Source organism: Capricornis sumatraensis, chromosome 5, assembly GCF_032405125.1.
Source record: "Capricornis sumatraensis isolate serow.1 chromosome 5, serow.2, whole genome shotgun sequence".
Classification (NCBI taxonomy): Eukaryota; Metazoa; Chordata; class Mammalia; order Artiodactyla; family Bovidae; genus Capricornis; species Capricornis sumatraensis.
The window spans coordinates 96,619,529-96,634,811 of NC_091073.1; the positions used below are offsets into that span (position 1 = coordinate 96,619,529).

General features: G+C 44.8%; 1 protein-coding gene across 1 annotated transcript in view; it reads left to right on the forward strand.

Moving 5' to 3' along the window:
• Window positions 1–15,283, forward strand: part of SND1 (staphylococcal nuclease and tudor domain containing 1) — a 422,890-nt gene that overhangs the window by 2,628 nt on the left and 404,979 nt on the right. The gene's annotated exons all lie outside the window — the stretch shown is intronic.

Below are 15,283 nucleotides of genomic sequence, written 5' to 3' on the forward strand. Positions count from 1 at the left end.
ACTGCTTCGTAAGAACTCTGAGGGAAGATGGAGCTCTATGACAGAGGGAGGTGAGGAGGAAATAGTTTGATGAATAGGAAAAGAGTAATTATCAGTGACTGCTTTTCTGCCTTTGGGTTGAGGGGCAGAAACTGACCAACCAGACTTGGGCCTTTCAGGCTGAGCCCTCCGGTTTTGTCTGGACTCAGGCCAAACTGAAGGTCCGAAGCGGTGTTGGGTTGAAGTTTGCTGCAACGAAGAGGAATATTCATTCTTCCTCTTCTGCATAAAAAATGGGTTATAAGGAGATGGAAGGTGCGTGTTTCTTCTGACCTCTGCCTTGCCATCTTAGTAAGTCCTATGTTCCTTTTTCTAAGGTTGAAGCAGAAAGAACTTGGGACTCATGTTTGCATTTGACCAATTTTTTAAACTGATGGTAGGGGCTGTGTCTGCTGTTCACAATAGGAGCCAAGGGACAGAGTTGGTTCTGGAATATGTTGAAGGAGGAAGTGGGCAGTGAGTTGACACAATCATTGTGGGGCTCTTCTGTTACTGAGAAGGCAGTGAGGATGATGGAAAAGCTGAAGGTGGATTTATATATTTTTTGAGTTGGGATAAGACTGGCAAGTGTGTGGGCAGGTGAAATAGAACCTGGGAAAGTAAATGTCTGTGTCACATGAGATCTTTTCTCGAAACCCTGGAGGATTCTATCCCTGGGTTTCTTGGGTAATTTGCTAGACTTTCTTTAGCTGTCTCAGAATATTGTCAGCCCATGTTAAATAGAGGTTGGGAGAAGTCTCTGGGGTAGTGAATGTGAAATTCAGTCACCCCACTTAGCAGCTACTTAGAGATGGCAATTTTCTCTGGTTTTGCTGACCCCATTTATTTCTGTCTTGGGGGACAGAGCCCTTTTTGAAGTCTTTAACACTCCTATCTTATGTCTGCATGTCTTTTCAAGAAGGAGCACACAGCAGAGTGAATCTGCTGCAGTCCTTGAATCTTCGGTGCTCATCAGAAGCAGCCATGGCAGCAGCCTATCTCATCCTCCTTATGGTGTGGAAGGCCAAATCCCAGTTCCCGTTTCACCCCATCCCGTTTGAAAGGGAAGGAATCCCTCTGCTGATCTTTGGCTTTATGGTTAGAACCATGACCTTCACTAGATGACTTAAGTCCTGCGGCACCTAAAGAAGGAGATGGCCGTAACTTCCTCCCCTGACGGAATTGTGCTGCCAGGCTGTTGGGAAGCGGGCTGTAGGCTTTCTGGTGAGGAGGTTAGTGGGAATATATCCAGTGTACAGCTTGTAGGAATTGCTCGCTGTAATTTAGATCATTACAGCTAAGTGTTTCTAGATTTCTGAGCCAAGACATATGTGTCTTCAGAGCGTAGTGAGGACAGAGTATTAGTCTGCTGATCTGTTCCTTCCTATGTGTAGACTGTGAAAGAAAAACACCTTTCCTAAGCTACTTAAAACACCCTTATTCTACCACTCAAAGGGACAAGGTAGGCGAATAACAGTATTTTACTAGGGCCATTAGCAAAGATTCCCAGGTGGCTTAGTGGTAAAGAATCTGCCTGCCAGTGCAGGAGACACAGGTTCGATTGCTGGGTCGGGACAATCCCCTGGAGAAGGAAATGGCCACCCACTCCAGTATTCTTGCCTGGGAAATCCCATGGACAGAGGAGCCTGGTGGGCTACAGTCCGTGGTATCGCAAAGAGTTGGACACAACTTAGTGACTAAGCATACATTTGCAAAGCAGTAGGTGGAATAGGATGGAAGACTTTTCCCTCTAGTCTTAAAAGTGTCTGCTTCCCGGCAGGTGAGCATGAGTGAGTGAGTGAAAGTTGCTCAATCGTGTCTGACTCTTTGCGACACCATGGACTGTACAGTCCTTGGAATTCTCCAGGCCAGGATACTGGAGTGGGTAGCCTTTCCCTTCTCCAGGGGATCTTCCCAACCCAAGGATCCAACCCAGGTCTGCCTCATTGCAGGTGGATTCTTTACCAGCTGAGCCACAAGGGAAGCTGCAGGTTAGCATGGTAGCTTTCAATCAAAATTGTAAGTAAGTAACGGAGCAGAGTTTTTGTTCTGTCTCAAAGACTTCCTGTCATTTTTCCAGTTTGAAAAAGAAGCATACATTTGGCTCTAGTCATGCTAACAGTGGCCACTGCCATGTACTAACTAATGATAGAGATGATGAGCAATCATATTTCCTTTCTCCAACGAGTGTTATCGATCGTCTGTGTCAAGCGCTGCCTGTGTATTGGAGAAACAGTGGTGAAACAGTAAATCATATCCCTGCCCTTCCAGTTTATGGAGGAGACAGACAAGTACATAAGAAATAAGCATATGAGAGCAATTTCCAGTAGGGGAATGGGACTGAGTAGTCAGGAGTAAGGGGAGGGGTGGCTCGTTTAGATTGGAAGGCTTCCTTCAGCTGAGGTCTGATGAACATGAAAGAACCAGACACAGAGGAAGAGTTCCCGGCAGAGGGAATGGCATGTGCAGAGATTGTAGGTGTCCATTGGTGATCATCTTCCAAATATTTACAGTAGCTTTTCAATTTCTCGAAGTTCAGTATTCCCCATACACGGTATGGGTTTAACCTGAGCTGTTAATGTACGTGTTTTAGGGTAAGAAAAGGCAGAAAGGCAGCAGAGGTGGTGGTGGTTCCGGTCTCCTGGTGGGATAAGTTGTTTCATCACTCAGTCGTGTCTGACTCTTGTGACCACATGGACTGTAGCCTGCCAGGGAAGCTCTGGTCAGATCAGTAGCAGACATTAAGTCTACAGGATAAATATAATCAATAGGAGACTGATCTAAAGCAAAATGCTTGCTCTTGGTTATGTCTCTTACAGGGCCAAGACCAGGGTTCTTTGACTTCCTACCAGCCAATCATGTGTATTCCTGAGGTCACCACCTTTCAGGGGATAGGACCTAGATGAGAAGATAAATGCTAAGAACAGGCTCAACAAGAGTTGCATAGCATCTAGAACCTGATGAAGTGTATGCTTCTGACATCATTTTATTACTACTTGGAATGTAGTAGCTCTGGCCTCTGGCAACACTTTTAACCTAGCAAGCTTTAGGTAATAGCGATGTTGAAAAGCAGAGTAGCATGCTTCAGAGGTCAAAGTAATGGTCAGGAAGGAAGGGTTCATGCAGGGTTGGGGACTCCTGAGGCTGGATTGTTCTCAGTGCTAATAATAAGGAGGCAAATGATTTCGTGCATCTATGCCCAGTTTACTTGGAGAATGAAATTGGGGAAATACGTGAGTATTTTAGTTTTCATTTGTTACGTTTAAAAGAGAAAATTGCCAGGATTTTGAATGCAGTTAAGGAGTCTCTGGGCTTCCCAGGTGGCACTCGTGGTAAAGAACCTGCCTGCCAGTGCAGGAGATGTAAGAGACTCGGGTTTGATCCCTGGGTCAGGAACATCCCCTGGAGGAGGGCAAGGCAACCCACTCCAGTATTCTTGTCTAGAGAATCCCATGGACAGAGGAGCCTGGGGGGCTACAGTCCATAGGGTCGCACAGAGTCGGACATGACTGAAGTGACTTAGCATGCACCCATTTGAGGAGGAACTAAGGCCTGTTGTGAAACTCACTTATCAGCATGGGCTGTCAAGCCAGCTGACAGGTATGATTCTAGCAGTGGTTACAGCAGTAGATATCCTTTGGAACCTGATGTTTAGATTTTGTCATTTCTTCAAGGAAAAGAATAGCTGAAGATTTTAGGAAATTCTTTGCCTTATCAGGGGCAAGGAATGAAGTAAAGGGATTCAGCTCTTACTGGGCTTATGTAGCTTTTTCTCCTGTTTCTTTGGAGATAGATACCCACCCAGGTTTGTGTGGTTTTTTTTTGGCTGTGCCAGGTTTTAGTCGTGCACACAGGATTTTTTTTTTTTTAATACTTTTACTTATTTATTCATGGTGGTGCTGGGTCTTTGTTGCTGCGCAGGCTCTTCACTAGTTGTGGTGAGTGGGGGTTACTCTCTGGTTGTGGGGCCCAGGCTTCTCATTTCGGTGGCTTCTTTTGTTACGGAGCACTGGCTCTAGGGCGTGTGGGCTTCAGTACCTGCAGCACGTGGGCTCAGCAGTGTGGCTTCCAGGCTTTGGAGCACAGGCTCAAAATAATTGTGGTGCACAAACTTAGTTGCTCCTCGGCATGTGGAATCTTCCCAGAGCAGGGATCGAACCTGTGTCTTCTGCGTTGGCAGGTGGATTCTTTACCACTGAGCTATCAGGGACAGTCACACACAGGATCTTTAATTGCAGCATGTGTTAGTCGCTCAGGCGTGTCTGACTCTTTTCGACCCCATGGACTGTAGCCCACCAGCCTCCTCTGTCCATGGAATTCTCCAGACAAGAATACTGGATTTCCTTCTCCGGGAGATCTTCCCAACCCAGGGATTGAACCCAGGCCTCCTGCTTTGCATGCAGATTCTTTACCTTCTGAGCCACCAGGGAAGCCCTTAGTTGCAGCATGGGAAATCTTTAATTGCAGCATGTGAGATCTAGTTCCCCGAGCAAGGATGGAACCCCTGGCCCCCTGCATTGGGAGCGTGGAGTCTTAGCTACTGAACCACAAGGGAAGTCCCAACACCTAGTTTTTTCATTTTTGTTTTTTTCCCCACCCAATTTCTGTTACTGTTTCTCTCCTGGGAGACCGACATATGCTTTGTTCTTATGGCAGAAATTGATACAGAAATCACAGGTTGTGCACATTTGATGCAGATGGAGTGTTGTGGGGTTTCACTTACTTTCAGTGAGACTCAATATGATAAATTAATGTTATGTTTTTCTCACTTAGCTCTAATATTTAGGGGGATAAAAAGAACAGTGGTTTCAGTTGGCATTTTTTAAAAATTAGGAAGTTAAGCGACTTACAGGAAGAATAACCTAATGGCAATTTAGATGACATTTTTCAGATGTTGTTTTTGAGACGTTCAGTCTCTGATGTAAACTGGGCTGGCACAAATTTTCTCCATTTATGTGCTTATGGTGACTTTAAGGCTCTTTCCCCTCTTTACGAGGTGCTTCAAGTTCTCTTTCTGTGGGAAGTAGTCTGCTATGGTCTTGTAACACCAACCTCATACGTAATAAGGGGAATCGAGGAGATTGGGTATCCGTGGTTCAAGATAATAAAGCCCATATATTGGATTGGCCAAAAAGTTCGTTTGGGTTTCCCATGGCATCTTATGGAAAAACTTGAACAAACTTTTTGGCCAACCCAGTATTCACATTGTCCCTGGGAAGTAGCCTGGTGGAGAAGAGAGGTCATCACCCTGGGACTCAGGGGACACAGTTGTAGGCCAGCTACTGCTGGTCTTCTCTGGGCACTGTGGGGTAAGGTAGTACACCTTTCAGGCTCTTTCTTTTTCTCTTAAATGAAGTGGTTGGACTCTGAAGCTCCTTGCAGTCCCCAAAGGCTTCAGGTGTATCAGAAACCCTATATTACATGTCTTTTAGGCATGAATCAAAGCTGAGGAATCTCATACCTTCTGCTAGTCTTCACTTTGAATTGATGCTTACCTTGCGGGAGACATATTTTCTGTTCCCATTGCTTGTTTTATTTTTATTTTTTGAGAAGGTAGTTTAGTCAAAATATGATTTTCTAGTGTGGAAGACCAGAGTTAGAATTTGAATTAGACTAAATGGCCAGTTACTGTAGTGGCTGGAGGGTGGGTAGAATTGGACCAGGGAGGTTCCTGGCTTCAGCAGTGGTGTCAGGATAGACTAGTGGGAGTGGTTGCTTGGGACCCAGAGGAACATGGTTCCATTGGGTTTTATTTACGCAGTCTCACCTCTGCTTCTGAACACCCTGCCATTCTCCTGGGGCAGCAGGTCTAGACCTGAGAAAGGTGGGGATGGTGAAGGCACTCTGGGAGCGTGTAGCTCACGGGGAGAGTTTATCCCGGCCCTTTGAGTGAGTCTGGCAGGACCTTGGGGCTTGGTCGGGTTCTGAGCTCTGGCTTTCACGCTCTGATGCCAAAGCCTCTTCCTTGTCCTGCAGATCTTTCCAACTTCTGTTTAATATGCAAGTATAGGAATCATCTAAATCTATTCTTGGTAGTTCCTCACAGGGTTTCTTTTCTTTTGAGTTTATTTTTTATTGTAAGCTTTCTTAGATTCTTTTCCGGGAGGAGATTTTGAGAGAGAGAGTGAGTTCCTAGGAGCCCAGTGATTCTCTAAACACATCCTTGCCTCAGGACCACCTGGAAGGTCGTTCTGAGGCACTGAATTAGAATCTGCACGTATGGCCTGAAGATGCATGTTTTTAAAAAGCCACTCCTAGGTGGCTTTCTCTCCTGAAGAGGGACCCTTTGGGATTGATCCAGGGGCTGGCATTTGAGACCCATTGATCTTATTTAATTCCTGTGCTGTATGTAGTTGAAGGGTCAGGACATAAATGCAAAAGGAATGTTTGCTTTTGGGGCCAGTGCACCGGAATTGTATATGAGGGGAGATAGTAGCTTCTTTTTTTCTTTTTAGCACTTATTTTGATGGCTCCCAGAACACTTTGCATTGCTTTTAATCTGTAGCTCAATATTGGGCTGATGTCCCCAGGAGTCCATTTACAGTGACTCTGAGAGCTTATTCCTAGGTCAGAACTGACAGCTGAGAAGTTGTTTTATGTGCCTGATTTAGGCCATATGCTCATTTTAACATTCATCTGCCACTTTTCCTTCTATTTGCATAGATTCCCCAGATCGTCCTATAATTTGGCACCAATACCTTGGCACGTTATTACTGTGGAAGTCTTTTGTGTCATCCATAAGCATGAAGATTCTCTGTTCCTCACTTTCTGCCCTTTAAATCCTACAGAACCACATACGTGGGCTTTCTGATGTGTCTATTTATATCCATCCTGTTTCTTGTTTACAAGCCCCGTTCTTAACAAGAACAACACCAGTAAAACCCCAAATGACCTCTTTGGTGGTCTTGGTCTTTAGTTTTTATTCCACTAGCTTGCCAAATATGGAGATAGAATTTTCCTATCTTTCTCAAGCCTTTGAAGGCCTGAGGATGAAGGGTCACGTATGCAGTCCCTTGGTGGCCTTTCCTTCTCTTGGCCAGCTTTTCTAGTTCATCCCAGAAATCCTTCCAAATGCTCAGGTGAGTGCCATCCAGTGTTAGTCCTTTCACAATCGTCGATGTTTAAAATTTGGGCTTAATGCTTGCTCTTAAGACTTCACACAGTACAGAACTATGTAAAGTCGAATGCAAAATTCTTCCTCCCTCTACTCTCCTTATGAATTTTCTGCCATTCATTCTCATCCCTGTAAGTAAATGTACTTCCCAGTTTTTTTCACGCAGATTTATACACCCCCCCATTTCTTTTTTTAAAGAAACAGAAATGAGGTTATAATGAGTTCTGTAACTTCCTTTTTAAAATTAATTGTCAAAACTACTTTTCAGTGTCATGATTATACGTCTGTCTCATTCTTCAGTGTTTGAGGAGTGTTCCGCAGTTTGGGTATATTTGCTTACCCATTTTTTTCTGTTGATATGTCAGCATTCTTTGATACATCTTTGTGTTCTTGTGTTAGCATTTCCCTAAGACAGATTCCCTGAAGTACACTTCATGTTTTTGGTGGCTGCAGGGGGTCTTTATTTAGACTTTATCTTTTTATATCCTACAGGGATCATCTTAGATTCGATTGAGGGCAGAATGCAAGAATACTGGAATGGGTAGCCATTCCCTTCTCCAGGAGATCTTCCCAGGAATCTCACCCAGGTCTCCTGCGTTGCCGGCAGATTCTTTACCCTCTGAGCCACCAGGGAAGCCCAACAATCTCCTTACACTAATTAATCGTTTCACAATTGGTAGTCTACTTCCCCAGTCAGTACTCTTGAAAACCACTGTCTTCCCCAGTGGAGGGCAGGGTTCAGCTCCTGGGGATCATTAAACATCTCACCATTGTTTAATTGCTTCAAGGCCCTCCAGGGGTTTTAAGGTCTTGAACTTACTGGAGAGTCAGCTCTGAGGGCTCTAGCCTTGTCTACTCTCTCTGGGTTCTAGAAAGCTCCCGCCTAGCTAGGAGGTCAGAGGCAAGGTCCTGTGAGAGGCCTGACTTTTTTCCCCCTGCAGACTGGTATTAATGCACAGTTCTTCCTCTTCTTTCTTTTTTTCTACTTGGATTAGACGGTGGGGGTGATAGCGGTGGTGAATCTGACCACATCCTGCTCTGAGAAACCCGGCCATTTTTTAGAGTTGTTCAAGGCTGAACCGGGGTCAGCTGATTTCAACCCCGGAAAGCGTTTACCTCCAGTTCCCTGGGTTTCAGGTGTGCATTGCCCCTCGTGATTTTAGCATATCCGAACACTGCCTGTATTTTTTTTAGTCTGAAAATCTTTGGGATAATCAGCTGTCTTTAAAAATCGTCATATTATTTTAAAAGGAAATGATTTCACCAATGAAAGTGGGAAACCAGTATAACTTGCTAGTTACTGCTTACTAGAAAGCACCTTCAGAAAAAGCCCACAATGAAAACAAAATAGCGAGTGTTATTAAATTCTAACTAGGTACAGCATTTTGCAGAAGACTCTGAAGGAAATGTGTAACAGGTGGTAGAGATGTGCTGAAGGCTTCTTGCCTCTAAACTGAAACTGCATTTAATGGGAGGGATTGAAAGAGAATTGAAAAGAAGACAAGAGACAGCTCTTATTTACATATGAATATTAAATGCTGGTACACACAGGGATCATATACTACGGAAACCAGATTTTCTTGTTTTGTTTTTAAACAAGCCCACACTTTGGAAAACGGACACATAAATTGTCTCGGGAGACAGAACTGAACTGATTTTCTGGGGTGGCTGCGCTCACGTATTTAGTGTCATGGACTACTGGCCACAATACCTTGGGCAAGTCACTGACCCTTTACCTTCCAGCTTTGCCTGTAAATGAGCAGTGCTCGCCTCCTGGGATTCTTGCTGATAAGATGAAAGAAGGCAGTATTCAGACCATTGGCTGGAGTTGTTCCCAGCTCAGACGGGAGTGGAAATGGAACCAACTGAGGCAACATGAGGGCAAGATTTGTAATATTGTTATGTAGTTGCTAAGTCGCGTTCACTCTGTGACCCCAAGGACTGCAGCACACCAGGCTCCTCTGTCCTTCACTGTCTCCTGGTGTTGCTCAAATTGATGTCCATTGAGTTGGTAATGCTATCTAATCATCTCATCTTCAGCCACCCCCAGTTTGAAAGACTGGCTTTAATTTTAAGATCATATTTTTTCTATTGTTATTTTTTGACTAAAATATCCTTTATTTTATAAACGATATGATGGCATTTGCTTTCTTTCATGTCCTTGGCACAAATAAGAAATGGATAACATATCAGTCCCTAATTTTGGCTTAGCAGAAAGGTGTGCACTGGTAAATGCCTAACCTTCTGAGCTTTGGAGGCATTGTTCATTTAACTGTTAGGAAAGCTTAAACAGATTTAGGTAGTGCATGGAAAAGTGCAGTTGTGTGTGTGAATACTAGGTGGAGTTCAGTGGCACAGGTGAGGGTAGTCAGGCAGAAATGCATCTGGCAAAAGTTTTAACTCCTTTGGCTCCTGCCCTATCTTCCCTGCGACCCCTCAGCTTCTGGTACTTCAGAACTGGGCTGCATTCCATCTCCATCCCACCCTCCCTTCTAAATGATCAAAACGATATATTTAGAAAAAACTTGCCACTATAATATAAAGCATTCCATCTTCTTTGCTCCAACATGGACTAGGTAATCCAGATTTGTCTAAGCATTTTCTGGTCCTCTTTTGGAGACTGGGAGAGAGGAACCGTGTATGTAGGATCAGCATAAATTGGTAAGGAACAGCGCCTTACCTGGCCTCCCTCCTTTGTAAGGACAGGGCAACTTACATCCCAGTTTGCCTAAGGCTGTTGTCTTGGCATGACTGTCAGTAACACCCTATTTTCTCTCTCAAAGTGTCGCAATTTGAGTGATAAAATGTATGTTTAGTGGATTTGGTTAAGAAAGGTCAGGTCTGGGGGAAATACTGGATTGGCATAGTTCAGAGAGGACAAAATAAACTGAGGGTAGATGATTCCATAGGTCGCTGGGAGGATGGCCTAAGGTGTGGGGTGTCTCCAGGCTTCTATGAAGCACAGGCAGCTTCGGTTTGAGACCAGGCTTTGCACCTGATTCTGAGTAAAGCTTTTTAGGCTGTTGAGATATTAGGGGTCTGTCTCATTGAAATGCTGTTTAATAGAGGCAGGTTACCATGTTTTATGATGGAAGGGGGAACTCATGAAGTGAAACACTGAAGTTTTTCTTGGAGAATGGATGGGTTGGAGAAATCAGATGTCATATTTCTGGTCAGTTTCTTTGCTTTAAACCTCTTTTCTGGGGAAATGGTGAAAGTGACAAGTCTTGACAGAGGCAGAGAAATAAAACGGGGGAGATAAAAGACAGCTGAAATGAGTAGGTCCAGGTGGGTATACTCAGATGTTCCTGAAGGCAGCTGCAAGCAACCTGCAGTCAAGGTACCAGTTGAAGGCAACGTGCCTCAAGGCCTGTTGGAAGTTTGTGGTAGAGAAAGGAATGAGAAGTGAGACGTTTAAGTCTGTTTCCAGTCTCTAGAATGCAATGCTACAAACTTTTAAACTAGGAATTCTGTCCTAGGTGAGGACATTGCTTTATATACAGCCTTTAATACCAGGGGCATTTTTATTTTTGGCAACCACCCAAAACAGTGACTTACTTTGCCAAATGTAATTTATCTGCTTACCTAACAGGACTGTCCCAGGTCTTCATGGAAAGTGGGGCATTTCTTCCTTGCATTCCTTTCCCCTGTGTGTAGATGAATGAGAGTGGAGACCTGGGTCCTCGGATCCCGCTGAGCTCTATTATTCTAGGTGCAGTAATTGCTTGTGTTATTACTCCTGGCGGGTGAGCCCTTTCGAAGCCCAGAAGCCAGGAGGCTGCCTCTGTTACTTAAAAGCCGAGTTATCTTATTAAACTTCTCTCTTATGAGAGCTTTGGACTCTCCCGAGACCTCCTGCAGACTCTCCGTGGGGTCCAGGCCTGGCTCCCGGTTCAGCCCTCCTGCCCACGTGTTAGTCATCTCCCTGCCAACAAGTCACACAGCCAGGCGGTGCAGGGCTGCTGGCTGGCTGCTCGGCTTCCATTGAATTCTGGCTTCCATTGAATTCTTTGTCATCTCCAGATTGGTGCTCCTAATGAGCGTACCTCCCTTACTATAATGTTGTAAGAAAATGTGCTTCTTTGATTATCAACAGGAGAAGCGGAAAACCAGTGTAGAGAGAACAGTAAACTTGCGACTCAGATTATCTGAGTAACAGGGAAAATTGGGTTTTTGTAAGGAATTGATAGCACAGGGCTAAACATAGTAAAGATGCCCCAGGAGTCTGAGCTGTCCATCAACTTGCTCGTGAAATTTCTGTGCTTTATGTGTGAAAGACATTCACTTATTTGGTAATACATTGGAAAGAGTGTGCACCGCCCACCCCCCCCCAAAAAAAAAAGGGTGAAAGGAATCATAGAGTTGGGCTTTAGTGATAGTATAGGGTAAGTAGAATATTACTGCATTCTTTTTTTTGGCCTTGCTGTGTAGCATGCGGCATCTTAGTTCGCTGGCCAGGGATTAAACTCATGCTCCCTGCATTGGAAGCACAGGATCTTAACCACTGGATGGCCAGGGACGTCTCTATTATTGGTATTTTCAATGAAAATGGAGAGACAGTCTCTCCTGGGCAGTAATTGTAAGCAAATTCCAGGTCGTGGCCAAATGGCCTTCTGTTTCACTTCTTGAAGAGATGTGCAAATCTGTGCATTATGGTGGAGGATGGGGTGGGCTGGGGCCCCAGCATATAGTGGGGAAGGAAGGACCCCTTGTCTTGAATCTCCAGCTGTGTTAGGTGATAAGGGACTTCATCACACACTCAGAAGGATTTTAATAGTAAGGAGAATTCTAGGATGGAACATTAATTTAGCAATAAAGGACTCTGAACAATTTATGGTAGATTTGTGACATCCACTTCTTTATTTTGACATCTCAAATTGACTATCAACATTTCAAATAGGAAAAGTTTCCAGAGAAGTTTGGACAATAAAATGGGAAAATTAACACCTTTCATAGAAGTTACCTGACTTCCCCAAGTTCTACAGCCAGCCCTGCACATAAGCCAAAATAAATGTATTAGCTATTCTTACGAAACAGTTCATTCTGAACAGTATTGGGTATTATGCTCAATAACCCAGCATCCCTGGTGCCGTCAGTTAGTTAGTTGTAAGAAGAAAATGCACATGGCTTTATGGAAGTAAAACCCACGGAGCAGTCAAGGCAGTAACCTTTATTTCTCTAGGATGTTGCAGGAGCTCTGATGTTCACTCACTTAGCTGTGTCTGGCGCAGGTCTCCTGCCTCCTTTTTAATCGTGGGATCGTGGTTTGCTAGTTTGTATACTGTGTTTACTGCTCAGTGATGGCAGTGCTGTGAGGAGGAGGAAGAAGAGATGACATCAGCTATGGCCATGAGGCTGGGAAAGCAGTAGCTGTCCTCTCTCCCGTTTATTTCTTCATTCGTTCATTCATCTGGCTGTGCCAGGTCTTAGTTGCTGCCCTTCGGGTCTTCGATCTTTGTTGCGGCATGTGGAATCTTCTTGTTGTGGTATGTGGGATCTAGTTCCCCGGCCAGGGATTGAACCTGTGCCCCCCTGCACTGGGAGTTCAGAGTCTTTGCCTCTGGACTTCCAAGGAAGCCCCTCTCCTCCTTTCTGAATCAGGAATCGGGGCTACACTTCTCTCCTTCTTCTGAGCACTGGAATTGAGGAGAAGCAAAGAGAGCAAAAGGGTGGGGAGGGCTGGATGCACAGAGCCCATTAACTGAGTAGTGTCTGGAATGCACCCTGTCACCTAACAACCTGAGTTTCACCTCCGTTCATCTCTGTGGGTGGGAGGAAAGGTCTTTGTCATCAGAACACTGTTTCTTGAGCTTCCTTCACAGAAGACTTGTCTTTGGGGGGTTGCCTCCCATACCAGCAGTGCCAGCACATCGATTCAAAAGAAATAAGACCTTCAAGTTTCCTCTTACGTTTTCATAGCGTTCTGAAATGCAGAGTGGGCAGGTATGCAAAGTGTATCTGAACCAAAAAAGGCATTGGTGATTTGAAACCCATGAGTAGGCTAAGGCCAGTTACCTTAGAAGTGTGTAATGAAGCATTTAAGAAAGCAATTGGTGACTTTTCAAAGTGCTTTAAAATTTCTCATAGTCACAAACCAAATCTTTGGACTAGGCTTCCAGTCTGTTGTTGTTTGGTAAACGGTGTTACAGACTGTGACGTGGAAAATATTCAGAAGACATACCCTTGGAATTTTTAGCCCCATTCATGACAGGCACATGAATATCTCTAGTACTTGTTGCACAAACAGTGCTTAGAACAGATCTTTACATCAAAGTCATAGAATCTGGAATTTGCTGTTTCCAGCGGCTGCATCATGTTCTACCGGCGGGTCTGCCTGGGGAGGTGGAGTGGATTCTGAGCCCGTTGGAGAGCCTGGGAGCTGCCTTGATGGTTTTTGTCTCCGTCACTGAGCACTTGCTACCCTGTCAGTGTGTTGTTTGCCTCTACTAATATTTCTCTGTGAGCTGCTTCTCTGGAGATGAAGTGAAAACACGTTACTCTCACTGCCATGAGTTTAGGCACTTAGATATGTTTTTGTTACCCTGGTATTTGGATATTGGCTTTGGGATGTAAGTCTATCAAGAGATCTTTGTCTGTTAAACAAGAATAAATAAAAGAACCATTGAGAAGATAACCCTAGAAGAGATGACAGCATTGGTTCGTAGTATCTCTTTGCAACAGGTAGGAAAAGACTGAAGAAAGTGGGAGGACAACTGACTGTTGAATAGTTAATTGGGAGATTTCTCAGTGTGGTCTGGGATACAGATTTGAGTGGTTTCTGTTGACCATAGAGCTGATCGCTCACAGGAAATAATCGAGTGGTTGGAAATGAGTTAGGTTAAACCTTCTGAAAGGTGGTGATAACAAGGGAAATTTGACATCTCATAATAAGAGGGCTGATGAAGCAAGCGGGTTGAAGAAAATTATCCCAGAGGAAACACGAATTTCTTAGGGGAGAATGAAATAGTGCTGAAGACTGCTGGAGTTGCCTGAGAGAGGGCAGAGAGAGAAGGGCGGACTAAGTATTGAACGCTGGGAGGGGAGAACCTTTGAACAGCGGATTAGGTGAAGACATGCTTGCCTGTAGGTCTTCCAGGGCGTGGAGTGGGGGTGGGTCCCTGGAAGGCCTTAGAGGACTTCTGGTCTACCTGTTGTCATTTGGCAGAGAAACAGGAAAAACACTCTTGAGTGCGGTGCATGCTTTCAAGAGCGTGGCTCTCATTAGCTTCAGCAGAAATCCACTAAGCTATGAGCTGCTTAAGGACAAGGACTGTGTTTTAATTGTTTCTGCCCCTTCTTTCCAAAGTCTAGCACTTGATACTCGTGCTTGATACATACTGGGACCATTCATTTATTCAGGAAAAAACACTTACTGAATGCTTACTTTGTCTCTGGTCTTGTTCTGGGCTCCGGGGCTACCATGGTGAGCAAGAATGATGGAGTCCTTGCCCGGAGAGAGCTTGCACGGAGGAGTGGAAAACTGCTTCTGAACAATTCATTATGCTGTTTAATGTGGTGGTGAGTTCTATGGGAGAGAAATACAGAGGCTCAGAGCATATGCAAGCATCTAGCTGACATAGTCTGGGGAAGGCCTCTCTGAATAAATGTTTAAGCCAAATTTGCTGGAGGACCTGTCTGAGCCAGGCAGATTCCCCCCGGCAGAGTGGAGAATAAAGGGGTGGTGGTGGTGGATTAACCTTGTGCAAACCCATCACCCAAGGATCTTGTTAAAACAGATTCTGAATCAGGAGGTTCAGGTAGGGTCTGAGACTGTGGTATCAACAAGCTCTCAGGTGATTGCTGGCCTGTGAGTGCCTTCAGGAGCTTTCTGTGCATCTTCCTTCTCCCCCTTCATTGTTACAGTTGAAAGATGATGGGATTCAGCTGGGTCAGCATCCGCCCCTCCCCAAGCCCCCCACTCCACCTGATCTGTAGCCATATTGGCTGCACTGATGGAACTTTTCAGTGTACTCAAAGCATAGTTGATTAGCCGTAGAGACTTACTGTTCCTGCCCTATCCCTGTGCTGGCTGAAAATACTCCTCTACTCCCCTGGCATCTCGATCCTGACAAGCCTGCATTGTGGAGAAGGCCAGAGGTGTGGCGGGCAGGAGGAGGAAATTAGGATTTGGTAAGGACAAGAGAAAATAAA